Below are 26,405 nucleotides of genomic sequence, written 5' to 3'. Positions count from 1 at the left end.
TAAACTAAGTAAACCCAAGTGCGTGCTAGGGAATCTAGAGAGGGTCTAAGTGGATGTAATTTACAGCTTCTTCTGCTTTGTCAATATCACATCAATATAGAATCCCTCCAGACCTACTAGGTAAAAGGAGGCTCATGCAGCATTCAGAGCAGATGTTTAAAACTTGACCTGGTTTTTTTTGCAACTGCACTTTGCTGATGTTAATAACTGCAGCCACAATTTAGGACATTGGAAGGTTAAAGGGGTCAATCCAGTTCCCAAGGAAGCCAACGGGAGTCTTTGCACTGACGTCAGTAGGAGTTGGAGCTGATTCCAAGTACTGCCCCGAGAAGTCTAAATTATACCTGCAATTATTTGCACTTTCAAAGTAAAGGTTAGGTTAGGACTAGGCTAAAAATTCCACCCCTGTGCCCCAAATCTTCATCTTCCACTTACTAATATTTGATCAATGGAACAACATCCATTCTCACCCTCCCCATTACCTAGCTGGTTTCTGAGCTGTTGTAAATTGCTAAATCTGTAACAGCTGCAGATGCTAATCCCTGTGACAGTACAGACTTCAGGCTGCCAGGAAAATAGAATTTCTATTTTCTCCACCGAACTCAGCCAGACAAATGCAGGCACTAGTGTGCAGTGAGCTGTGCATTATTTAGCATGCACTTCTTGTCTGACATCTTTCTGCTACAAACATTGCTTCTTAATAGTTTTCTGTTCACATTTCATATGCCAAAGGACGCAGGGTCTCGGTCAGTAAGTGTAGCTAAAAAAATGCCCAGGTGTTTCAGTGGCCACAAGGGAAAACTCAACTTATTTTTAGCATATCTCAGGGTGGTTACCTGAGACGCTTTTCCCTGAGTTTAATTCTTCAGCTGGAGAAGCTTATTGTAACACAGTCAACTGCATTCCTTAGGCAGTACACCCAGGCCTGGATAGACAGACTGAAGCTAGTGTGCTAAAATATAGCAGTGGGGATGCTGCATCACAAGCCTATGGGGTTGGGTGGGCTCAGAGCCTGACCCACACCATCCATACTGCTATTTTCAACACACTAGCCTGAAGGTCTGTCTACCCAGGCCAGGCAGCTCCTCCCAGTGTAGACAAACTCTCTTGGGACCAAGGGAGTATCCTTTAATCCTCATTATGGTGTGTATTGCAGTCATGTCTTGCGCTCCCACAGGAGACAGGACCCCATTGTGTTTGGTGTGTGTATAGGGAGAGACAGTCTATGCCCCCAAAGAGTTTGCAATCTAAATAGGCAAGGTAGGATTGTCATCCCCATAGTATAGCTGGTATAGCCAAGGTCACACCCGGGGATTCTATAGCCAAGCTGAGAACAGAAGGCAGCTCTCCATCGGCCTAGTGCAGTGTCTTCCCCGCGAGCCCATGGCTATCCTCTGGCTACTGTGACAGAGCAAGGCCAGAGGGCTAGAGGAAAGAAACAGGTATGTTAGCCCCAAACTAAACAAATCCCTGTTACCATGGTAACCAAATGGCAGTTGCTTCAGGTTAATCAAGTCACCTGGGGCTAATTAAGAACCTTCTAGAAAGCAGGGGAGACAGCTAGGTTGATTGGGACACCTGAAGCCAATCAAGGACTGTCTGGAACTGGTTAAAAGCCTCCCAGTTAGTCAGTTGGGCGTGTGTATCAGGAGCTGAGGGAGGAAGCCGTGCTGCTAGAGAAACTGGGCAGTACAAATGCTGCCAGGCACAAGGAAGGCGGCCCTGAGGTAAGGGTGACGTTGACGTTGATGAAGCGGGGCCTGCTGCGGGGAAGTGGCTCAGGGAATTGTACTTGTCCCGTTTCAAAAAGTCAGCTACCAATAGCTGCTACTACTAGGGTCCCTGGGCTGGAGCCCAGAGTAGAGGTTGGGCGTGGACTCCCCCTCACCTCCATTCTCCCCGATTAATCACAGACACTGTGAATCAACTGAGTGAGGGAGGGTTGCTTCTTCCCACCTCCCTTGCTGGCTTATGATAAAAATGGCTCAGTAGGCTGTGGGAGAGAGAGAAGGGCTACATGGAGGGTCACCGTGAGCCTCTGAGGCTAGTGAAATTTGCCAGGAAACGTGGGACCCACTGAGACAAAGTTGGAGCTTTGCCACACTACTTAGCCCCCCTGTAAGTCCAAACCACATGGTAGCCAGGATTGCAGCTGGCAGAGCTGCGAGGGTGAGCAGCCCATCAGGGAAGTAGTCCTGGCATCCTTCTCCCCAGGAAGAATGGGCTCCTCAGCACAAACAGTGTGAGAGAGACTCGGAGGAAACAAACGGGAGAGCCTGGCTGTGGCTTGCCCTTTCCCCTGGCTGTAAGTGCAGGAGACAGGCAGCTGCTCGCTGTCATGGTGTGTTCAGAGGGAGAGGAGTGCAGAGGTGGGCCCAGCCCTGTTTTCAGCTATGAGAGCTTGTAATGGGGTATACTGGCCCTTTAAGAGTAGAGGGGCCAGAAGTCCCCATCCCAGGGAGCTGGAATTCACAAAAGCCCAGGAAATGGCCTGATAGCGGAAGAGAGGAAGTGGTCCTGGGGAAATAGGAGTTGGATGGGGAGGAACCCCAGGACACTGATCCTTTAAGGGTCTGGGATCAGGAGCCCTGTAGTGTAGGGGAGGGCCGGGATCCCCTCTCTTCCAGCCAATCAGGAGGCGCTCTCCAGAGGAGGGCAGTATATAGACGGCCTTCTCCCTGGGACAGGACCAAGGAAGGGAGAGAAGGGCGCTAGATAGCCGAACTCCAGGGAGGAAGAGCTCTGAGACGTGACCCTGTGGAGAGCCCGCTGTGGCTGGGGAGGAGCTCCATGTGAATAGTAAAGGAGCCAGAGGTAAGTATCAACCTTTTGATTGCAGTGATGGGCTTTATTGGGGGAGGGAGGATGGTTTGTGGGCACTAAACCCACCCCAGGCGGAGGGTGGTAGGACTTCCAAGAAAGGCTGAGGGGAATCTGTAAGGGGCCCTGAAGGGGCAGAAGAGAGGGAGGCTGCTCCTGAGGAAACTCTCCCCACAAGGGGACACTCAGGAAGCAACATTCCAGTTCCACAGCTACACAGGAAAGACCCCAACTGTCTCTCTTAAGAAGGATTAACTGGGGGGGGGGAACAATGGTGAGAGAGAGTTTGTTCCTTTGACATCCCCACTCATTGCACCCCCGGATCTGCCGCGGGTCCTCACTGGAGGGCAGCATCTGTTAAATGTTCATGGTGCTGCTCATAGCAACGGAAGTCTGATGTTCTGCCCCTGCGTGTTTCTTGGTGCTTTCCTGTGCGCTGGGCGGTCACGTGGCCATTGTGCTCTCTGAGCTCTATGGCAATGCACATGCTCTCCTAGGGATTTCATGCCCATCCTGTCTCCATTTTATTGTTCTCTTCATACTCCTCGCTGTGAGCAGCCGCTTGGTCTTTGTGTCTGGAGGAGCATAAGGGCCTGGTCTGGTGGTGGTTCTACTTGCAGAAATCAAGGAGCCTTCAGACTAGAGGCAAGTAAGTCTTTTCTGGTATATTTGCTTTTAACCCCTCCCCCAAATCAGAGTGGGCAAACCCCCGTTGATGTTAGTGGGGCTCCTGGTGGGTACAGAAGTCTGCTTGTGAGGAGCAACTTGCAGGATCAGAGCCCAAACTTGTGCTTAAATATACAAACTCAACCCGTGCTGCACTCTGCCATCCTAGCTAGCCCACTGACAACACGCAGGGGTCAGCTGGCCTCCTGCCACATGAGTGGACGGATCAATAGAGAATAAGTGTCACGGTAAATGATCCTCATGGCAAAACGTGCCTTACTGTATATTTTCTGTATGGCTTGTCTGGGGATTAAAAGCTGCAGGCCTGCCAAAGACACTGTCTGTCATGGAGTGCCCACCAGAGCTGGAACAGCTCTTTGCCCTGGTAAGATGCTAAAGCCCATGTGGCTACACCAGCTTGGGAAACAAAATGGCAGAAATGCACCAAGTGCCAGAGGTTCACTGGGGTGCTGATGGCTGGGCCACCCATCTGCAGGCCACCTCTGGAAAAAAAAGAAAAAGGCTAAGGAGGAGAGGCTGAGGCGTGAATTCCAGTAAGTGTATCTCAGCAGCAGCATGGCCTCAGAGTGCAACCCTCTTGCTATTGCAGATGTCCCCAAACTGTGGGGTGCGACCCCCTAGGGGGGCATGGAGGAACATCCGAGGGGCGTGTCGGGGTCCAGGACAACCCCCATAAGGTGCAGGGAGGGAGCACCACCCAGCCCCTCCCCGCCCCGAGCTCTGCTCGGGTCCTGCCCCCAGCCACGTCCCCGGCTCTTGCGTCCTCAGCTGGCCACGGTTCTGTTCCCGGCCCAGGTCTGGGGCTGGGGGTGGGGCCAGGAGCTGAGCCATACCTGCCGGGCCCAGCTGCCGGCCCCCACCGCAGCCTGGCTGCGGCTCTGCTCCCACCCCAGACTCGGCCCCTGGCTGCAGCCCTGCTCCTGGCCCCAGACCCACCCTCCAGCTGTGGGCCCGGTTCGGGGAGGTGGTTGCAGACAGGGATAAGGCAGGAAACAACCTTGAAAAGTTTGGGGACTGCTGTGCTATTGCATGGCACAATTAAACATTCCAAGGATTAGCAGTATCCGAAGAGGAGGAAATTGACAAAAGGAGAGAAGCTGGCGGGGGGAGGGGGGTGAATCCCCATCCCACCACTGAAAACATCAGGCTGGTTTGGTTTGGGATTTTTGTTTTTTAATAAGCAGAAGAGTTAGGGCTGGGACTCTGGGGCTGACCCGGAACACACAGGCTGTCACATTCTGCATGGACAGATACATTTTCCAAACCCAGTAGATCATTTGCTTGACCCCAGAGTCAATTGAATTAGTGTGTACCTGCTACATTAAGGGCTGGATTCTGTAGTCCTGCCTCATGAAAGATGTAACATGATCCAATGGCTGGAAGCTGAAGTTAGACAAATTTAGAATGGAAATAAGGCATAAATTTTTAACGGTGAGAGTAATGAACAATTGGAGTGGCTTACCAAACGTCGTGATGGGTTCTCCATCGCTGACAGTTTTAAAATCAAGATTGGCTGTTTTTCTAAAAGATCTGTTCTAGGGATTATTCTGGGGAAGTTCTCTGGCCTCAGGAGGTCAGACTAGATTATCACAATGATCCTTTCTGGCCTGGGTATCTATGAATGAAAATGTGAGGACTCTCATCGGGACTACACATTAATGCGGATTGCAGAAGCAGTGCCTGTATAATGTGGTTTAACGCTGTGTGCAGCTGGAAATGTTAGTTTGCATTCAAGGTATGTAACCTGGTCTGGGAGCAGATCTTTGGCGGGATCTGATTCCTTAGGCCGGTTGAAGATGAGACTATTTACCCTGGCTAAGGATCTGTCCTCTGCAGTAAGAATTTCATGGACTTTAGTCTAATTAAAGAAAGAAATAGTAATGAATAGAAAAAGAAATGGTTAGTTTAGTTCTACAAGAAATTTCCTACATATTCAACTAATCTCATGCTAGAAGAAACAGTCTGATTCATTCACTGACAGACTTTATTAGGCAGCAAGAACAAACTGTAATAAGGAACTCAAATTAAAAACAGATCAGTGTTCAACAAATTAATTTATAATAATACCTCATTCTATATACAACTGAATTATATGGATGAGATCATCCATTTCCCTCTGGCAAAAAATAGCATATTCCTTAAGGAAGAACAGTTTCTATATAAAACTTGACATTAATAAGCAGATCATGTAGTATTTAGCATTAGTCTAGTATCAACAAGGGTACTCTAAGTTATCATCCGATGTGTTCTCCCATGCCTGGACTGTCCCAGTGAATCTACCTTTACTTATTTCTCTGAATGTTCCTTTTTGGAATGTGTGGCACAATGCAGCACTAGTGAATTCCTTGGAGGAAAAAACTTTGAGTTGTACCTATATTGGCCAATCTCCTGATTGCATTCTGGGGGGCGGGAGGGAGGTTGTTTTTGTTTTTTTGACTCTTTAGCATTTGGGGTGGGCTAAGCTGAATACAGAATCCAAAGTGAGATGCAATTTGCATACATAATTGTGAGCAGCAAGGCCAAACAAACTACAAATTTTAACAAGCACCCTAAACTAATGTTCAATGTACACTGAATGTTGCTGGACCCAGGTTTTACAGCCATGCTTTTGCATCCATAACTGCACTGTGCAGAACTTCTGATTTGGGTCTGCAACTAGAGCTGTGTCCACACTACAAAATGACGGAGTTTAGATCCGAGTCACAGCAGAAGTTGGAAGGATTCACCTTCCTCCCTGTCCAGCAGGGACCTAGGACCTGGGCCTCGACTGCTTACTGGTCCAAGTCAAACTGATTTGAGGGCGATGGAAGGGGGGCTTAGGTTTGAGCCCAAGTCAGATCCTGGGCTTAGTGTGTAATGTAGACATAAGCTAAGTATCTATAATGGAAACAATTTGAATCCAAACCAATACACTGTGTTGTACCTCAAATAGGAAGCCAGGTCAGGCAGTGGAGCACCCTCATGAATTAGAAGGGTGGCCTAGAGGATAGGGCACTTAGCCCTCAAAGACCTAGTTCAGTTCCCATCTCAGTCAGACTTCATCTGTGTCCTTGGGCAAGCCCCTTAATCTGCCCTGTGCCTCTCTCTGTCCCCCATCTGTATAATGGGTATAATACTTCTCTGCTTCACACGGGTGCTATGGAGATAACGGCCAATGGTAGCTGAGTGCCTGCCATGTAAAATCAATAGCAAAGTTCCAAGTGGATTTAAAGGTGTCTCGGGCATTTCTTCTTTCTAGAACTCTGCTTGGAATAGGTTGTTTGGGGGCTGAGAATAAAGCAGTGTTTGAATTGTGTGGGTCACTTGTGGTGGAAAGGCTCTCTCGAAGAGGAAGGCTTTGTAATGTTTCCTAAAGATGGTCAGACTGGATTCATCTGATCTCCTCTGGAAGGTTGTTCCATTGCCAGAACCCATCCGTTGAGACTCTTGTTTCCCAGCTCTCAGAGGCTACATCCTGGGCGTCATGATCTGCCTGGCCCCAGAGGAGTCCAGCTGTCATGGTAGTTGCACAGATCAAAATCTGGGGCTTGATCTGTTCGTTGCTTTGAATTATTGACGCTGTGGTGAGGAGGGCCATGTGAGTGACCTACCCAGAGACAATTGTACTACCACTAGGGCCAAGGTCTGCGCTCAGTGACATTGGCGTGGAAGATAATGGAACCAGATTGGTGGGATCGAGGAAGTGATGGGAGGGGAAGGCGTGGGTGTGATTATCAGCCCATTTAGTTAGGGGAGGCTTTTTTTTTTTTGGTACCATTCTCAGATTATTTAAAATTTGGTATATGGGTTATTTTAAACCAAAGTGCTTTTATCCATCTTTGCTTCCTGCTGCATTCAGTGGCTCTACTCCTGGCTTACATTGGTATAAATGAGTGAAATTGGACCAGCGATGAGGAGACCAGCCACACTAAGGGGCCCATTAAGGCTGCTTTGCCCTGTTTGCCCCTAGAATATCTGGCATAAATCTTCCAAAATTCTATACGCTATGAGGGCAAGTTCAGCCCATAATGTCTGGCACTGGATCCTTAGCTTCCTTCCTTCATTGTACACCTGTCATGGGTCACCCACCTTAGGTGAAATCCTGGCCTCAGTGAAAACAATCAGAGGGGTAGCCGTGTTAGTCTGGATTTGTAAAAAAGCGACAAAGTCCTGTGGCACCTTTATAGACTAACAGTCTGTTTGTCTATAAGGTGCCACAGGACTCTGTCGCTTTTTAGTGAAAACAATGGGTGTTTGGAAGTCAACGGAATCAGGATTTCGCTGCTTAGGAGTAGTGTGTGTATGTTTAAGAGCTATTGTATTGACAGTTCTGGACAGAATAAAAAGGTGAACCAATAAAATGAGTGGTCTGCCTAACAGGACCAAAGGTGGGCCTTGCTGACCTCAAACCAAAGGAGATAACATGGCTATCATGTTCAGTGTCATCCCTATTTTCCATGCCCAGGACAGGACCCAGACTGTGCCCAACTTTACCTGTTGAGCCAGAAACTACCCAGTTCTTGGGCTAACTTGAAGAGTCATTGACTGCAGGAACATTGAAATCTCCAAGGACTTTCAGCCTGGACACAAGGGGGACACTGCTCCCCAGGGACTACAAGATGGAGAGGAACTCCATCGGCACCACCAATGTGTTTGAGGCACATGAGGATAGTCTGTATGTCAGTATTGCTGTGTCTTCCATAGGCAGTGTGCAAAAGGATGCACTCAGAATAATTAGACGCTTGAAAAATTGTAGCCTAAAGAAACAGGAGTCAGTGCTTTAAAAAAACATGCTGATGTCCTTTTGGTACATTTTTAGCATTTCTGAAGTGATTTGATGTGTCTGAAGTGGTGCAGCATTTTGGATTCAAGTCTAGTTTTCTTTCACTTAGAATTAGCAAACTGAAGTCACAGCAAAACCTTAAAATAATCTCTGCTGTATCATGTGGGCTAATGTTACTGCTTTACAGCAATATGTATGATGGCTTTCCCTTCGTACGTTCCAGTGGAAAATGAAAGGCAGGCATTCGGCTCCCAAGCGTTCCAATTAGTGAAATCTGGATATGTAGAAGAGTTGATGGTTGTCTTGCAACTGGGGTTTGAGAAGGATGTGGGAAGTTTGTCGAACATGTTTTCATCTCAACAAAAGGAACAAAGTGCATCATTTAATGATCATACAAAGTAGGTGAAGGCGCAGCAATGCAGAACTATTGGGACATGATGGAACACAGGATTCGACTCACTGCTGCTCTGTTCCACGTTTACAGTTGCATGAAACTAGTGTAATGCAATGGAGAATCTGACCCACAGTGCTTAAAAAAATAAATAAATGAAGGGCCAGTTCCTCAGCTGGTGCAAATCAGCACAGCTTCATTGACATTAATTTACACCAGCTGAGGAGCTGTGCCCATCTGAACTGTTTTGCATAAGGAAAACACACGTCCAAGCCAATGTCTTGTGTCCTCCTCACTTGCTCTCCAGTATGCAATGAGAGTTTAAAATTAAAAGACAGGACTCTGTGCTGAAAGGATGCTGGAGAGAGTAAAAATGCCCCTGCTCCGCTGAATGAATAGGGGGGGGTGTGTGTGTGTGCGCGCACGCGCGCTCCCTACATTGAAACATGAGATTCCTGCCAAGTTTTGAATGAGTACTGTCATGTGAATCAAAATATTTAATCTGCTGGTTTAAATAATAAAACAGGGTTCGTATCAGTGGGCTAAACATTTAAATAAGATGAGCTGGTTTTATTTTTCAAATGTCTGTGGCATCCATCACCATAAGCCATAACATCTGGGTTCTTTATGCTAACTTAAAAGCAACACACGCACATGCTCACCATATGGGTAGATCAATGAACTGTTGTAGCTAAGGGAGCGTTATTGTCTGTCTCCATGACTCATTGCATGGCCATGACGAAATTTGTCTAACAAAGTTTGACTGCACACAGTGCCCTGAAGGCCAACAGACAGCTACCTTTGGGTTCTGTGTGCAGCAGCTGGTGAGTAGACTAGGTATCATGAGTCCTTTTGAACAGTGGAAGTAGCCCATTTACTCACAGGAATGGCTTAGTAGTCTCTGTCTAATGTCACACAAGTCCTCCTACAGTCCATAGGTTCTGTTTTGTTGCTTAATGTCATCTTCTCAGTGGTGGCAGATGATGGAACAAGAAGCAATGGTCTCAAGTTGCAGTGCGGGAGGTCTAGGTTGGATATTAGGAAACACTATTTCACTAGGAGGGTGGTGAAGCACTGGAATGGGTTACCTAGGGAGGTGGTGGAATCTCCATCCTTAGAGGTTTTTAAGGCCCGGCTTGACAAAGCCTTGACTGGGATGATTTAGTTGGTGTTTGGTCCTGCTTTGAGCAGGGGGTTGGACTAGATGACCTCCTGAGGTCTGTTCCAACCCTAATCTTCTATGATCTTATCCAAACTTCTTTGTTCTCTAGCTCTAGCCTGAAAATCTTTGAAGAATTGCTTCTCTCATGAGACTTCTAGCACTAGATGTTGGTCCAGCTGGAAATGCTATAAGATCAGCTTTGCTCAGATATTAGTATTTCTGTATACCCTCAGCTGGTACCAGAAAGTTGAAAAACAAACTTCACTAAAAAATCGGAGTTTCCAACCCACGCAGGTGCCTTTTGAATGATTTCTCCATCCTATCCAGCACTCACAATATCTCCTACTTTAATATAATGAGTTTATTATAAGAGAAAGATGTTTGTTTTCTCTATAAAAACAGCAGTGTTCCTTTTTGGAAATTAGTTTTGCTGTTTTGCCATTTTGTCTGTAATAAGCAGGTGAATTTTAACTGCATCAAGAGAAGGATTATTACTGCAGAAAAATGATCCAGTTCTTCCCAAGAGACAACCTGAAACAGGTGTACACTGTGAGAGCCAAATATTTGCTAGCAACCCCATATGACACATACTAAAGTGAGCTGAAAGCTGCATCTCCAAAACAAGATCTGTTAGCCTTTAGCTAATGATTCTTCAGGGAGGGGTCTGGGATTAGTATAATTACCTGGAAAGATATAAAAAACCAAAAATGAGTGCTTTCGAAGTAGAGGGAGGGAAAAATCCAGTAACTAAAACTCAAGCCCCAAAATAGGTTATTTTTCCAAAATCAATGTAAATTTTAAATGAAAAACATTGCAATACAATTCTTCCTTCTCTTTGTTTCCCAGTGGAAAATAACGGGTTTTGTGATAGCTCTAGACAAGGGGGTAGGGGAGGCTAAAGAGACGTCCCAGGGCACTGAGCCAGGAAGGGAGAGTTAGTGAATCACCGGTGAGGTGCACCCTAGGAGGGATCAGCTTTGACATCCAGGGTTGCCATGCAATGGGAAAGCACGTGGCTGCGCTTGGTTTACAGGACGGTTAGAGCTTGTTTTTAAAGGGGAACGTGGGGGGGAAGTGGTTCAGGGAAGAATGTCAGCCTTAACTGCAATGCCTCTTGCTCTTCTTGTGCTTCGTAGCTGTGGAACGTTGCTGGGTATCCTCCCTTAAGATCCAGTGAATAGCGCAGTAAGACTGGTCCTCTTCTTCTGAGCCCATTCTCTCACCATCTCACAGCTCTTGTGGTGAGAGCCGTCCCCACTCCAGATCCTGCTCCAATTTGTAGGGAGAACACTAGCACTGCAAAAGTGACTTTTTTTTCCCCTCGCTTGGTATCCTACTGTTAATTGAATTGTCTTATTAGACTGACCTCCCACTTGGTAAGGCAACTCCCATCTTTTCATGTGCTGTGTATTTATACCTGCTACTGTATTTTCCACTCCATGCATCTGATGAAGTGGGTTCTAGCCCACGAAAGCTTTGCCCAAATACATTTGTTAGTCTCTAAGGTGCCACAAAGACTCCTTGTTGTTTTTGCTGATACAGACTAACACGGCTCCCCCTCTGAAAACCTGTATTAGCAGTTCTGGAATAGCTTAAAGCTGTACAAATATTTCCCGGCACCTGCTCTTTAGAGTAGCCTTTCTCTATCGCTCCTCTATGGATCATCAACCCTCTATCCCTTCACAAAGCCCTTCTTCAAGCACAGAAGTTCCCACTGAACTTTCCTCTCCCTCAATGGGCCAGGGCCTCAGCTGCTGTAACGCAGTGCCCTTCCTTACTGCGATGCAGCCTGCTGATTTACTGGCCCAATGTATTCGGAGTACAATGTCTTTGTGCCACTCTCTGCGCTGTCTTGTCTGACAGTCGTGTAAACCTATTCAAAAGAAAGTCACGCTGTATAGCTAATGGTGTCTTGCAACTAGATGTGTTTGAGCCTTTCTGGGGACCACTTTCATTTATGGACTGATGTAATAAATGGCAATTCAGCAGCTAAGGCACATGCAGGAACACTTTAGTTTGCCAATCACTGACAATGTAGATTTTTACAGGCATCTTCCCATCACTGAATCTCCACAGGCTAGCGCTGACTAGTCAAGATACTCATGAAACTGAAAATGCTCAGCAGTTATTAACCATGGACTGAATTGCAGCTCTGAGGATGCCGGTTGCCTTTTGCTGCCCCTCACCCATCTGTGCCAGGGCCAAGTACAATCACTGTCTCTGAGCTTAGGGACTGTTCACTCCCAGTACCCTATGGGTCCATACCATGCTGAAGAGAGGAGGTTAGAAGAAGGATGGGGCCCCCAAGCCCCTCCACACCACATTGCCAAGCTGGCTGGCTGTAGGAGGAGACATGACTACACCATTCTACGTGCTAGTGCAGTGTGCAAGCAGCCTGGGGCAAGGGTCTGTGCCACTCCAGTGCAGGTTTGCACTTTCCTGGTGCATGATGAATATCTGGCATCTAAAAATGAGAATATCTTTTTTTGTCTGTGCTGGACACAATGCAGCCATTACACTATTAAGAATAAACAAAAAATAGTGTCCTGCGAGTTCTGGGTTGTCACTATGTTGCACATCACTTCAGAAGAGACAATGCAGATCACACTGTTCTGGAAGTACAGGTCTGTTGCTTGAATGAAAGGAGATTGACTTGGTGTTAACTTAAGGGGTGTGACACACAGTAGAGCAGTTCTGAGTCCATCCAGTAGAAGGCAGCAGTAGACGTGCACTAATCAGTACTTTACACTTGCAAAACCAATGTTAAAAATAAAGCCGGCTTCTCCCTGTGTGGCTGAATGCTCTGTCTCCAGAATGCTGCGGGAAAGTCATGTGCTCTGTGGTTTGGTTGAATGGGAGTCACATTTCCATGTTAACAGGGGAATCCACTGTCTTTTGCCTATCAGTTGTGTTCCCAGAATTTGTCTGGAGTGAGGACACCAAGGAGTGCAGTGGAGAGGTACCTGGCAGAACATCCCAGCAAAACATCAAAAGAAAAGACTTCAGTCACCTGCGGTCAAAAGAGGAATAACATGAGCAACTGCTGAATCCAGAGAATACTAAATACCCCTGTGTGACTGCTGTACCCTAACCAGACCTAATGAGCTGTTTATGCAACAGTCAATGGGTATGGGGCTTATTAGGTAGCAAGCATATCTTCTCTCTCTCTCCAAGTTCTCTAATGCTAATCATCTGCCAGTAGTACAATTCGGGCAACCCTATGCTCTGGGTGTCCCTAGCCTCTGACTGCCAGAAGCTGGGAGTGGATAACAGGGGATGGATCACCCAGTGTTTGCCTGTTCTGTTCATTCCCCTGAAGCCCCTGGCATTGGCCACTGTCAGAAGACTGGATGTTGTTCTCTACTCTTCTCTTGAATGAAATGTGACCCATTGTGGACAGTTAATCATGCTCATTGCTATGTTGGTTTGGCCAAACTGAGTGCTCGCAGGCGACCTGAATAGACTGTGTGCTGCCTAAAGTAGCTTGGTGTTACTTTCTGATTGTATTTTCAATCAGCAAATGCTGTGATGACAGAGGAGACACTATTATAACTCGTGTGGCAAGGATGGTGGCCTTGAAGGCTGTAGATTCAGGATGGGTGTGAAGGGCTGCAGTCAGCAACCTGAAGCTATGGGGAAATAAAACTAAAGCTCCGCCTACAGGAAAAACGAGAAACTTTTGGTGTGGGCCTATCAGAACTTCCTGAACTGTTTCTCTTTCTCCATGAAGAGTGAACTGTTGGGGGTTCTGTGGACAGTGCAGAAATGAATTCAAAAATTGTGAGAAACTGGCTTTGCTGTCTAATCAAGCAAGTATCTGGGGTCATAATTGTGGTTAATTAGGTTAATGTGAGCTGCTGTAATGGGGCTTTAATAACCTAACAGCTTCCAGGCCCTGGGCCAGCTGATGATGGGCCTGTCAGGGAAATGATACCTTTGAGATGCTAGGGAGCCTGGGGCAGTGTCGGTCTGAGACAATCCTGAGTGGCTAGTTTTGAACTTCAACTCTTAAATGTAACAGAGGACGTGAAGCACAGATCAATGTATTTGTTTTTAACTCCTGGCTTTATCTTTATCAGTTTCAGCTTGTCCATCTCCCTGGAAAGGACGCTATTTAAAGGGGCCTATGTGCTATTGTCATTGTGCGATGGACTGTACAGCTGCATCACTCCACTAGTACCATCCACCCATTCTGCCCATCTGTCTCTGGCTCTCATTACATGGCTTTCTTATGCCCATACTTCATCTCACTCTCTAGTACCACGCTTTGTCTGTCACCATTTGTCACCTGTGTGTTGTCAGTGGGCTCCATAATGCAGAGCAAATGACTGAAATTTGAAAAATGCTCAGTGTGATAAAAGCCCAGTCGTTTGATTAAAGGCTGGTGCCCTGCCTTTTAAATCATACTTTGCTAACATAGCATGAAGGTTAACGTTAAGGAGGACATGTGCTCTGACTTTGCACAGCCTGGCATTGGTCAATTTGTGTCAGAACGTTAAGCCAGTTCTTTGTATTTAAAATAAAGAGAGAACTTTCATGGGAAATGAAATGCTAATTATTCTGAAATGGTCTCTCCATTCATGGCTCATAGCAAAGCACTCAGAAGCTGTTATAGCCCTTCATGTATATTGATGTCTGAGAGAGAGCTGGGAAAACTCTGCAATACTTATTTGGGCATAAGCTTTTGTGGGCTAAAACCCACTTCATCAGATGCATGGAGTGAAAAATACAGTAGGCAGGTATATATATTACAGCACATGAAAAGATGGGAGTTACCTTACCAAGTGGCGGGGTCAGTGCTAATGAGGCCAATTCAAATAGGGTGGATGTAGCCTACTCCCAGCTGTTGACAAGAAGGGATGAATATCAACAAAGGGGAAATTACTTTTTGTAGTGCTAACGAGGATGGATGTGGCCCATTTCCAACAGTTGACAAGAAGATGTGAGTATCAACAGAGGGAAAAAACAGTAGGAGAGCACTTCAGTCTCCCTGGACACTCAATAACAGACTTAAAAGTGACCATTCTTCAACAAAAAAGCTTCAAAACCAGAAACGGCAGATCTGGAATTAATTGTCAAACTTGACACCATCAAATTAGGCCTGAATAAAGACTGGGAGTGGCTGGGTCACTACAAAAAGTAAATTTCCCTATGTTAAAAGCAACAGAGTCCTGTGGCACCTAATAGACTAACAAATACATTGGAGCATAAGCTTTCGTGGATGAATACCCACTTCATCAGATGCATGTTCCCTCTGTTGATACTCACCCCTTCTTGTCAACTGTTGGGAGTAGGCTATCTCCACCCTGTTTGAATTGGCCTCGTTAGCACTGACCCCCCACTTGACAAGATGGGAGTTGCCTTACCATGTGCTGTAATATATAATATACACCTGTGGGAGAGGAAGATGGCTCTGCACAGGGACTGTTTTCTACCACCACCACTTTGCGTAGGTGGGTAAAAAGGGCAGAGCCTCAGCTCTACCCTCCCCAACGTGCTGGGCAGCCCAGCTGTGCCAGCACGTCAGTCATGTGCTGAGCCAGGCAGAAACCCGCTCCTCAGAGCAGCAGGAAGATTGTAACAGCAAGTCCGTCTCCTTCCCAGGCTGCTCCAGAGGCAGCATGAATAGTTAACTCAGGATCCAGCCTAACACTGTTTGACTGATGTTACATCAGAGAAGATTTCTTAGTAGATTGTGTGACCTGCAACATACCCTAAAATGAAGTCCTATGTTGTTTAAAAATATCTTTGCTTGGATCAAGCCTGTAGTCCTTGGGTCTAAAACTAAATATGGCTTTGAGCTAGAATCTCCTCTTGTGTGACTTGCTTGCCCTGAGAGCCCAGTATTCTCTTGAGGAAATCTCAGGTTGGCAAATTTAAAGCACCAGACCTAGGGCTGAGTAAAATGCTGAGTGAATTTGCAGACCATCTACCATCTCATTTCCTGCACTCAGTGTAAACGGAGTGTTGTCTTTGGACTAGTGGTCAGTGTTGAATGAACATGAAATGTGTTCGTTTTTATTTACTGCATATCAAGAAATGAGGTCTCTCTTTTGGTTACTACATGGGACAGCTTCCTGAGGTACCTCTGGGAATGTGCATCAGTGGTGATGATGATGATCTATTAAGAACGCAATGAAAATGTCAATTTTGTCTATTTAAACTATTTATCAGAATGTTCTTAAATAGTGCAAACTGAGATTCAGTCATCCAAAGGCAATTGCATTTCTAGAAAAATTTGCTTCGACAGTGCAGTATTGCTGTGTTCCTATTATTTGAAAATAATATACTGTCAGCAAATGCCTGGCTGTCCACATAATGAATTTAGCATTTAAAGATAAATCTAAATGCATAGTGGGTAAAGGTGTATAACGTTTTTGTGGTGAATAAAAATATGTTACAAATTGAGAATTCTGAACAGCCAGTTATTACTTGGAGGTGATGCCTAGTGACTAGACTCTTCAACGTCCAGTCAAAATCTCCCTGCTCAGTCTGAGCAGGTTTCTAATGTGAACAATGTAGTGCAACATATCCAACTATAGTAAATAATCGTACCTAGTGAAATCATCCATAGAAATCTTTTTCATAGACATGACAGACTTTGCCCCACAACACCCGGACTTGCTTTCAGATCTTCATTTTTGATCTGATCATGTTGGAAGGGTAGCCAGTTCATGAAGGGTGAATAATCCAGACTTTGAAGTAAATCTGAGCCATGTCACCTTGGGCTGTATGCCCTTCAGAACCCCCATCAGCTAACTTGACGCAGGCCTGATCAGTTCTTGCGATAGACCTCCAAGGAGAGACTGCAATACATGGCTTTGGTGTTTCAGCAGGTGCCACTTTTCCCTCCGAGTTATTACTGAACCAGTGCCCCGGTATGGTGTTAAATGTAATGTGTACAGGAGTGATCGATACATGAGAGAGTTGGGTGTGTGTGTGTGTGTGTGGACAACCCCCTACCATTACTTAACTTTTTATGTAAATAGTTAATAGGGGGCTGTGACAAGTCCTTTGCCCGCCCCTCTTCCTGGGGCCCACTGGCTGCCCCAATAAAGCTCAGACGGGGCGACTCCAGGCACGGGGGGCGCTCTGCCGGTCGCCCCAAGGGCGGCAGGCAGGTTGCCTTCGGCGTGCTTGCGGAGGGTCCACTGGTCCCACGGCTTTGGCGGACCTCCTGCAGGTGTGCCGCCAAATCCGCGGGACCGGGGATCTCCCGCAGGAAAGCTGCCAAAGGCAGCCTGCCTGCCGTGCTTGGGGCGGCAAAATACCTAGAGTCGCCCCTGAGCTCAGAGAGGCTTGTAGTTCTGCAGCACCTGTGGCTTTATATACACAATGTTCTCCCACCACCAGTGTTATACTATATACAGAGCTTGCAGGCCTGATAATCTCCTCTCCTAAACAGAGTCCTCTCCTAAACAGCCTGCAGACTGACCTTCCCCTGGCCATTCCCCCTTCTTCTGGCTGCCAGCCACCCTTCATAGCCCTTGAACCCTCAGGCCCGCAGGTGCAGCCAATTCCAAAGGCCAGGCACCAGGCTTCTCCCCAGCCCCAATCTATTTCCCCTGATTGGGGCTGGCTGAGTAGGGGCTAATTAGGTGCCTTTGCCCCAGCACCCTGCTACAGGGGCACTCAAGAACAGGTCGCAGTCCTACCCCCTTACTGCTGTTTCCCTGGGCTTTTCCTACCTAATCCTCTCAGGCTTCCTTTCCCCACAACTCCTCTGGGGTTGACCCTTCTTCCAGGGCTAATTTCCTCTTAGGCTGACACCTCCCCTTCTCTCTGCTCCCACAGACTAACTGTAGACGGTCTCCCTGGAGCTCCTTTCTGCTGCAAACGTCCTGGTTTTATAATCCAGCCTACTCCTGCTCAGCTGGGCTTCTTGTTCTTTAGGCTTGGCTCTCCCTCCAGGTGCAGTCCAGTACCCTAACGGGCCCCTCAGGCCCTGTGTGCGGGTGTGATGAGGTTAATGGAGGCCAGATGGGCCAATTAACCTGATAGTCAAGGCTGAGAAGAAAGCCCCAGTTAGAGGAACAGGTTCACCTGTACAGAAACAGGTGGGGCCTGTATAAAGCCAGACAGCTGGCAACAGATGGGCTGCTGGGAGAGGCTTCAAGAAGGCAGGCAGTAGTCAGTTCCTGGGAAGAGGGAGGAAGGTTTGAGCTGGTACGCCACATGACAGGAGAAGAACCAGAAGTGTAAGAAGCAGTCCAGGGAGGGAGCAGTGAGGGCTAGGAGAAGAAACCCCAGATCTGTTGGGTTGAGGGTCCCTGGACTGGAACCCAGGGGAGAGATTGGGGCATGGCATAGAACTGAGGCAGTGAACGGGAGGACTGCCTAGGACTAGTGATGGACTGTACCCCATGAGGGGGAACACACCTAGCTGGAGGGCTAAGTCACGAAGGAGACGCTGAGGGTCCTGGAGCAAGAGAAGCTGCAGACCAGAGTTGGAGTCATGGCGTGCAAACTGCGGACGGGGGTGTCGGCCTTGAGAGCTAATCCCCAGAGTGATCAGGAGGAGGCGCCAGCCCAGCGGTGAGTGGAGCACCCTGTACATACCCCATCACAACCGCTCACTGTGGTACCTGCGACATCCAACATCCAGAGCAGCAAAGAAGTTTGGTGCATGAAATGCACCCCCTGTGCCAATTAATTTCAAGGTCTGTGCACCCCCAAAGACCCACGTATGCCCCTCATATGTCTAGGCCTTGTGCTGATGCACTACACACTACACTACTCTCTGTGATCCCTAGTATCTTCAGCAAAGACTTTCTTGTACCTAGACTGTAAGCTCCTCTAGGCAAGGGGTGTGTGTGTGTGTGTGTGGTTTGCTGAGCACAATGGAGCCGAGGCCACTCTGCAATACCAGAATACAAATAATTATGTTTAACATATGCAGTCTTTTTAAATCTGTGACTCCATCTCTCTTCCCGTAGTCATCACTGAATGGCCCTTTGCTATGGAACTTGTTCTGCTCCATGATGTACCCTGTCTGATAACTCGGGACTAAAGGGCTTGTCTACACAGACCAACAATGCACACTCCAGGGGTGTGATTTGTAAGTGCTCTACCATGTTGGGCACTAATTGGTCTGTGTAGACTGTGTTGGTGTTCGCTAAAACTTTCCTAGCACTCTTTAATGTAGCACTGTTTGAAACCGAGTTCTGGTAAAGTGCCCCAGCTGGGCCCACAGGGATCAATTAGTGTGCTTAAAAATCACACCTTTGCGATTGCAGGGCCATGTAGACATGCCCTAAGAATATTTAGTATCCGAGGGATAACTGTGTTAGTCTGGATCTGTAAGAGCAGCAAAGAGTCCTGTGGCACCTTATAGACTAACAGACATATTGGAGCATAAGCTTTTGTGGGTATTCACCCACGAATGCTCATGCTCCAATACGTCTGTTAGTCTATAAGGTGCCACAGGACTCTTTGCTGCTTTCAACAATATTTAGCCCATCAAACAATTTGCCCCTTGGTAATGTCACCTTTCTTTCAAATCCTTCAGAAGCCCAGTGTTGCTATTGTACTACAATGAAGTGTCACCAGCTCTTATTTCAAAACTCGTTCTTGGCAGAGGCAGTCTAGTAGTTCTAATCACGTCTGTCCATAACGACAGTCCCTGTCATGGGCTGGACAGCTGTCATGTTGTACAGGTTGTCATCAACAATATTAACCACAAGGCGAATTCAGAATTCAGCCTTGGCTCCACAGGTAAGTGTTTTTCCCAATTAGCTGAGGTGTGTTGGAACCCCGAGCTGGGACAAATGCAAAATGATTGTTCCTGTTGCCTAAAAGGGAAAAAATTAATCTCTTCAGAACTTTAATTTTCTTCAGCATATTGTGACGTATTTTATGTCATCTGCAGCCTGAAGTCCATAATACACTATGTCCTGTAAGTCTAAAACATTCTGTTTAGTCCCTAAATCTGAAAATTCATTTGGTGAATATCCAGTATAGAAACACTTTTAAAGATTGTTAAGTAACGAGAGAGTCTGATTCTCCATTGCTCTGCACCTTGCGCCGGCACTTAAGCCACTGTGCAGTGGATGGCCGGTGCTACCGTTCTACCGCCATAGCATTTTACATCCCCTTTGCATGGATGTCAATGACAATAAAAGGTGTGAGGGAAGCCAACGTCCAACATACAGGATGGAGTCGATAAAATAATCATTGGTAGGTTTAACGTGCGTTTCCTTTGCCTGTTTTCTGTCTCTCCTTGAAGCTTGTGGATGAAGTAGAAGCATTTGTGTGTTGCAGCCAGAACTCTGGAATTTTTCCAGAAAAGTGCATGGAAAGATTCCTTGACATCACTTGAAATCCATACAGGAAAAGGGGAGCCTGCAGAGACTGTACCTCCAGCTATGTGAGGGAAGGCATCTAGGAAGGGTTTTCCTACCTGTTACTGAGATGGGGCCCTCCAGGAATGTGTTTGGGTTGTGGGATGTGTGTTTAGTACTTTAGACTTGTGATACTTGGCAACACATGTTGCCATTAGACTGTAGCACGCCTTTTCTTTTACAGTGAACATTGGCTTGGGGAAGATATCATGATTGCCACAAGGTGCCCTCTCTAATATCTCCAAATGCTGCCTGTTGAAGGCTTTCTATTGGGAACTGATTACCGTTAACTATGTGTATAAACGATGCACAAGCCCTCAGATGCTTGGCAAAGGGAACATGATCAATAAATACAGATAATATAGAGGAAATAAATTAGCACTATTACTATGGAGTAATCTTCAGTGCTTTAATTTTCTGAAAGGCAACATAACATTACCATTTGAAATAGAAAAGGTATAATTGCTTCCTTTAGAAGCAATCAGTAGCTGAGTCACAAGTTGCAGCAAATGCAAAAGCCTTTACCAGATACTATCCCAAACCGTATTGCAGGGTCACTTGAGTCTGTGTCATGGCAACTAAGCCAAAAAGTGTTGCTGTTTGTCCCAAAAGTAACTCTTTTGTCGACGACAGTTGCCTTATCCATAGGTGACTTGCAGGGCCGGCTCCAGGATTTTTGCTGCCCCAAGCAGCAAAAAGAAGGGAGGGGAAAAAAAAAAGCCGCAATCGCGATCTGCGGCACTACCGCCGCCAGTTCAATCTTTGGTGGCAATTCGGCGGCTGATCCTTCGCTCCCAGAAGGAGTGAGGGACCCGCCACCAAAGAGCCGGTCATGCTACCCCTCCCCGTTGGCCGCCCCAAGCACCTGCTTGCTGGGCTGGTGCCTGGAGCCGGTCCTGGTGACTTGCATGCTGGTGGTTCATCATTCTTTTCTTCAGTGTTCATTGTAACCTGTTCAAGGATTGAAGAAAAATGAATGAACCCATAGATCATATACTGTAGTTATAGTTTATGATTTGCCTTTGTGCACCATGCATATTCTGTAGACAACATGAAGCTTCATGGTAGATTCACTGACTGCAAAAAGTTGTAATTCACAGGCCTTAAATAGCTAAAAGCTTAACTCCCTGGTGTGACTATCTACTACTTAGTTGGATACCTGTGAATGATGCTTTTGATGCTACAAGCCGACACGTCTCTTTTCTCTTGGCACTGCAGATGCCAGTTTCAATGCTGCACTGTCCATGGCCAGGCCATTCGGAGCTTGCACTTCTTCTTGTATAACATGAAATCGAGTGCATTAAAGGTTTTGCTTTAAAAAGTTGTTTGAATTTCTGAACTATGGGGTGGGGTTTTTTTAGCTTGAGGCCAGGCCACATATGAGCTTTGTAAAGCAAGTTATTGTAGGCATTGCAGTTTTGCTATAGCCCAGCTGCACTGTGTGTCTCCCTTGCCCAGCATGGAAAGGAAGGAATGATCCACCATGTGCTACCATTCCTCCTGCCTACATGTCCCTCTGTCTTAAGTACTTATCTAGCTCTCATTACCTGAGCACTTAACAATCCTCTCCCCTGTGAACTAGGGCAGTGTTGTTGTGCCCATTTTATAGATGGGGAACTGAGGCAGAGAGACTAAATGACATGCTCAAGGTCACACAGATTGTGAAGGGGCAGGGACCAGACCATCCTTCCACTCATGGAGGCCTTCCAGGTCAGGCTCCACATGAGTCAGGGGCATATGGGAGCCTCGGTTAGTGGGGAACCCATTGCCTCAATGCTTGTTCATTCTGGGCCGTAGAGGTGACGCTGTGGAGTTGGGTATGAGGCCTCTGATTTGGAGACACTGAAATCACCAGATCCTGTTTAATGGGGTTTAGCCAACAAAACTGTCTCCAGCCCTGACAGCCACATTATCAGGGGTATTAATGCAGCATAAAGGTTGAAACATCTGCTGTCAAAAGTTAGTACAGACCAGTGCCTAGCCACCCTACACTCTTTATGGCCAACCAACAATCGTACATTAGAGTTTACATTTAGGGGGAAAACAGGCTAAGAATATAGATATAGAATCTAATCTTGTTATATTGACACCAACTTTTATGGCTTTGGGGGGTTTATAAACTCCACAGATTTTATATATATAATTTCCCTCAACTGCGATCCCTCAGCAATACTTGCAAATTCCTACAACTGGGCTTATTCAGGCAGGTTCCCCCCGGATGATTGTTAATTCCTCCATTTTGTTTCCAATGATAAAGTCTCTCCAATCTGGTTGTTCTTTCCCTGAGGGAGTTTACCAGCTCCCTGCCCTATTAGCTGAAGTGGACGATGCTGTGATGTAGAGGTCTCAACTATCAAGCCTGTACAAATACCAACAACATTTGTCCTTAGTTACCCAAAGGCCAAAAAATCTGTTGTGCATAATGTCATCCTGGTACCAAAGACATTTACAATAATCTCTACAGCAGGTAACACTTTTTTTGAGAAATGGGAGTGGTAGATTCCACAGTGACTAGGTGCTTAATCGCTAGGGGTAAACCAGATGAGGGAGACGCCACTGAACCATCAGAATCTAAAGGCTCTGAAACGAGGCTGATGGCAAATGAATTTCTGATTGTTCTTGCTGTGAACTTTTTAGCTGTGCTTAATGACAGGAAGTCAGTGGAGTCTATACTGTATCTTTCTCTGGCTCAGGGCCCTTTCCACGGTATGTAAGCTGCAACACTGCATGCTGACAGGAGGAACAGGATTGATTTGAAATGTGTGATGGCCATCATTAGTGGCTTGTCGCAGTTTTCTTAATTAGAATATCACCAAGGGGGGAGAATAGTGTGCTAATGCACAGTGAAAAGTCGAAAGTATCAATGATTCTAAAATGTCAGTGACTGAATGCCAGACTGAAGTATAAAGGTTATCTGCCTCCTAGATGAGTAATGGCGCTTCACCTGCGACATTCACTGGGGTCCCCTGTTGTGCTTGTCTCCTGTAAGAACACCCTGGAGAGAGGATTTAACTTTCCTCAACTTTTTATTAACTCAGCCAAATTACAGGAGCCTTTATTCAGCACTCAGGCAGCTGTCCAAAAGCACAATTCCCAAGCTCAGTCTCTGTCTCTGCTAGGAGCCTTGCAGTGCTGATAGCTTTCGGAGAGGAAGCTTATTTTCAACAGGCAGTAAGTAGTTGATCTTATAAGATACATTTGCCAGCTGTTTCCAGAAGGGGAGGATCTAAGCCAGGGGTAGGCAACCTATGGCACGGGTGCCAAAAGCAGCGCACGAGCTGATTTTCAGTGGCACTCACACTGCCCGGGTCCTGGCCACCAGTCCGGGGGGCTCTGCATTTTAATTTAGTTTTAAATGAAGCTTCTTAAACATTTTAAAAACCTTATTTACTTTACATACAACAATAGTTTAGTTATATATTATAGACTTATAGAAAGAGACCTTCTAAAAATGTTACAATGTATTACTGGCATGCGAAACCTTAAATTAGGGTGAATAAATGAAGACTCGGCACAGCACTTCCGAAAGGTTGCCAACCCCTGATCTAAGCTGTGTCTACATTACAGCTTATGTTGCTTAGGGGTGTGAATAAACCATACGCACTGTGTCGGTAGGAGAGCTTCTCCCTCTGACATAGCTACCGGCACTCGTGGAAGTGGTTTTTTTATGCCAATGGGGAGCTCTCTCCCGTCGGCATAGAGCGTCTTCCCCAGACGCGCTACAGTGGCGCAGTGCTTCTAGTGTAGGTAAGCCCTAAGATAGCACAGCTGTTTCCTATCCCAAGGTCTGCAAATCTTGGCAGCATCGCTGCGTCAGTCAGAAGTGTGGGAAAACCCACACTCCCTAGCTGACAGAGCTGTGCTAGCAAAACCCTCAGTGCTTCTGTCAGCTTAGTTATCATCGTTTGGGGAGGTGGTGTTCTGACACCATCAGAAAATCTCCTGTCGGCATATGCTGCCTCTACACTGTGGGGTCTGCCAATATGGCTGCGTCGGCAGAGCCTGGGTTGTGCAGACTAGCATGAGTTGTCTCCTTGTCATTGGAGAAGAGTCAAACTACCTCCTAAAATCATTGAGCCTGTAGCTGAGCCGGTCTGTCTGTACTTGTCTAGTTCCCCGGCATCTATTCTGGATCAAATCCTTGCCTGTCCACACTGAAGCAGTAATCTGTTCTGAAAAGAACGCGAGTTCTGTCGATAAATTACAGCTCTCATTTGGCTGTTGTGTCATGTCACTGAAAGTAACTTGTCTGCTGTTGATTTTCTTTGTCCCTGTAGGACTGCATGAGGCAGTGCGATTAATACTAGAAAGAGAAGCATTTTTAGATTGAATATCGGCTCTCAAACTAGACAGCAAGTACTTCTATGCGCATTACAGAATGAATTATTTTTGCACTAACATGGGGTAAATTTATGCAGCAGTTTTCACCAGATAGCAAAGCCGGATCAATTCTTCATGAAAATAACAATGTTCAGACTTCACTTTCATGGATGCGTGACAAAAAGAGCGGCAGCAGTTTGAACATGACATGTTAACATAATCCCAGCAAAGTTTGAAATGAAAAGTGCGGCAGCCCCAATGGTACAGTGTCTGTATTTGAGGAAAGAGGTTGTTAATTTTTGAATGAGGAGAAGGATTTGGGTAATTTGGAGCTGAAACATTTCTGTTGGGCTGCCCAGTGCTTCGGGAAGACTTCTTGTGCTCAAGAATCACAAAACGCTGTAGACGGAATGGGCCTTGTTCTGACCTCACACATGGTTCCACATTAGTGCAATCCCACCAATAGCAGTACAAGCTCACAAGTGTGTTCAAACTGTTCTTTTATAGCATAAGCACAGACTATTTCCAACGTAACTTGAAAATAGTACCAGCCACATGGGGAGTTTTTGCCAATCCCCAAAGAAACAACATCCATAACTCACCCCTAGCAGTGCAGGCACATGGCATAGAATGCCCCCTCCCCCTCCCTTGTGATACGGTGATCCTTCATTGTATGTGTAAACACCTCCTCCTTCCTGTCCCCAGGCCCCCCTGGCTCCCATCCTGACTCATCTGGCTATTAGTTTTACCAGTAAGCAAAATAAAGCCAATCAAATCATCCCTCTGCCACCAGCCACTCCAAGCCAAGCCAGCGTCCTCTTCCAGTGAAACCGCGAAGGCTGTTGTTGAATTCAGTGGCTGGCTGTTCACCTCTTGCTAGTTGGCTACTCAGTGATTTGCTTCATCTAACCAGCTGCTACTTCTTTCCCTTTCCCCAGCCATGTCTGCCATCTTAGCCCACCTTGCTCTTGGCATTTGCTCCTTCTCGTTTCACTTCCACACAAGTCCCTGGTTCTTTACCATTATGGTTTTTTACCGAGTTGCCCGCCCCTTCTCTCTTTCCCCCACACCTCTGCCACTTAGCTCTCTGCTCTTCATCTCTCCTTCGTTTCTAACCCTTTCACTTTCCTGGCTCATTTTCAGCCACCCAGTCTCTTCTCTGCCATCGTCAATTTTAATACAGCGAATTCTTTTTCTTTACTTCTTTATTTGTCTCATGGTTCTTTTTATGGTGCAATGAATCTCTCTGTGGTTCTGTCTGACTTCAAATTCTTCCATTTCATTGCATCTTCTAGCCATTTAGGTGACAAAACCAAACAGCATCCTGGAAAGATGGATAGACTGTGTGAAGGAACTTTTTGATTATCCTGAAAAATTGGAAGAGAAGGAAAATCACCACATATTACACTTTGGGAACTAGTAAGAGTTCTAAAAAGTACAAAGTGAGGTAAAGCAGCTGGGCAGGATGGTACTGTGGCTGAAATGCAACAATCTCTGAATGAAGATCAAACTTAAATGCACTTTTATGCTCAAGATTTGGCTCTGATCAGGCATTTGGAGCAGCTAGAAGCATTCCATGTCTGCTTGTAAGAAGGTCCAGCTTTCTGACCCATATAGTAATACAGGTAGTACACAGGTTTGATAAATCCCAAACTCTGTCTCAGCACAAAATGTTTTTAAGTCCATAAGTGAGACATGGACTTTATGCAGAAGGCAACAAGAACTATTCATTGGAGGCCTTCCAGTTTGCTGCAACTGTTTGAACTCTGCTTGCAGACTAGCTAGATGAACTCGTCAACGCTTTCGCTCTCCACTGGTATTTGACCTTACCTGCACCAGGGGTTCCAGTGGCTGTGATGGAGTGTGCTCCCCACACTGGCCCTGAAAGAGCTAAGTAGGCTGCAAACAGGGGAGCTTTAGCTG

At 46.4% G+C, this 26,405-nt stretch overlaps 1 protein-coding gene across 1 annotated transcript in view; it reads left to right on the top strand.

Moving 5' to 3' along the window:
• Window positions 1-1,597: 1,597 nt before the first annotated feature.
• C7H3orf49 (chromosome 7 C3orf49 homolog) overlaps window positions 1,598-26,405 on the top strand; it is a 62,223-nt gene continuing 37,415 nt past the window's right edge. The window contains 4 exon segments of the mRNA XM_039481958.1: window positions 1,598-1,727; window positions 2,688-2,814; window positions 3,379-3,469; window positions 5,047-5,242. The gene's annotated coding sequence lies outside the window, so the exon portion shown is untranslated.

Source organism: Mauremys reevesii, linkage group 7, assembly GCF_016161935.1.
Source record: "Mauremys reevesii isolate NIE-2019 linkage group 7, ASM1616193v1, whole genome shotgun sequence".
Lineage (NCBI taxonomy): Eukaryota > Metazoa > Chordata > Testudines > Geoemydidae > Mauremys > Mauremys reevesii.
The sequence above is the reverse complement of the archived record's forward strand: the minus strand, read 5'-3'. Positions and strand labels throughout refer to the sequence as shown.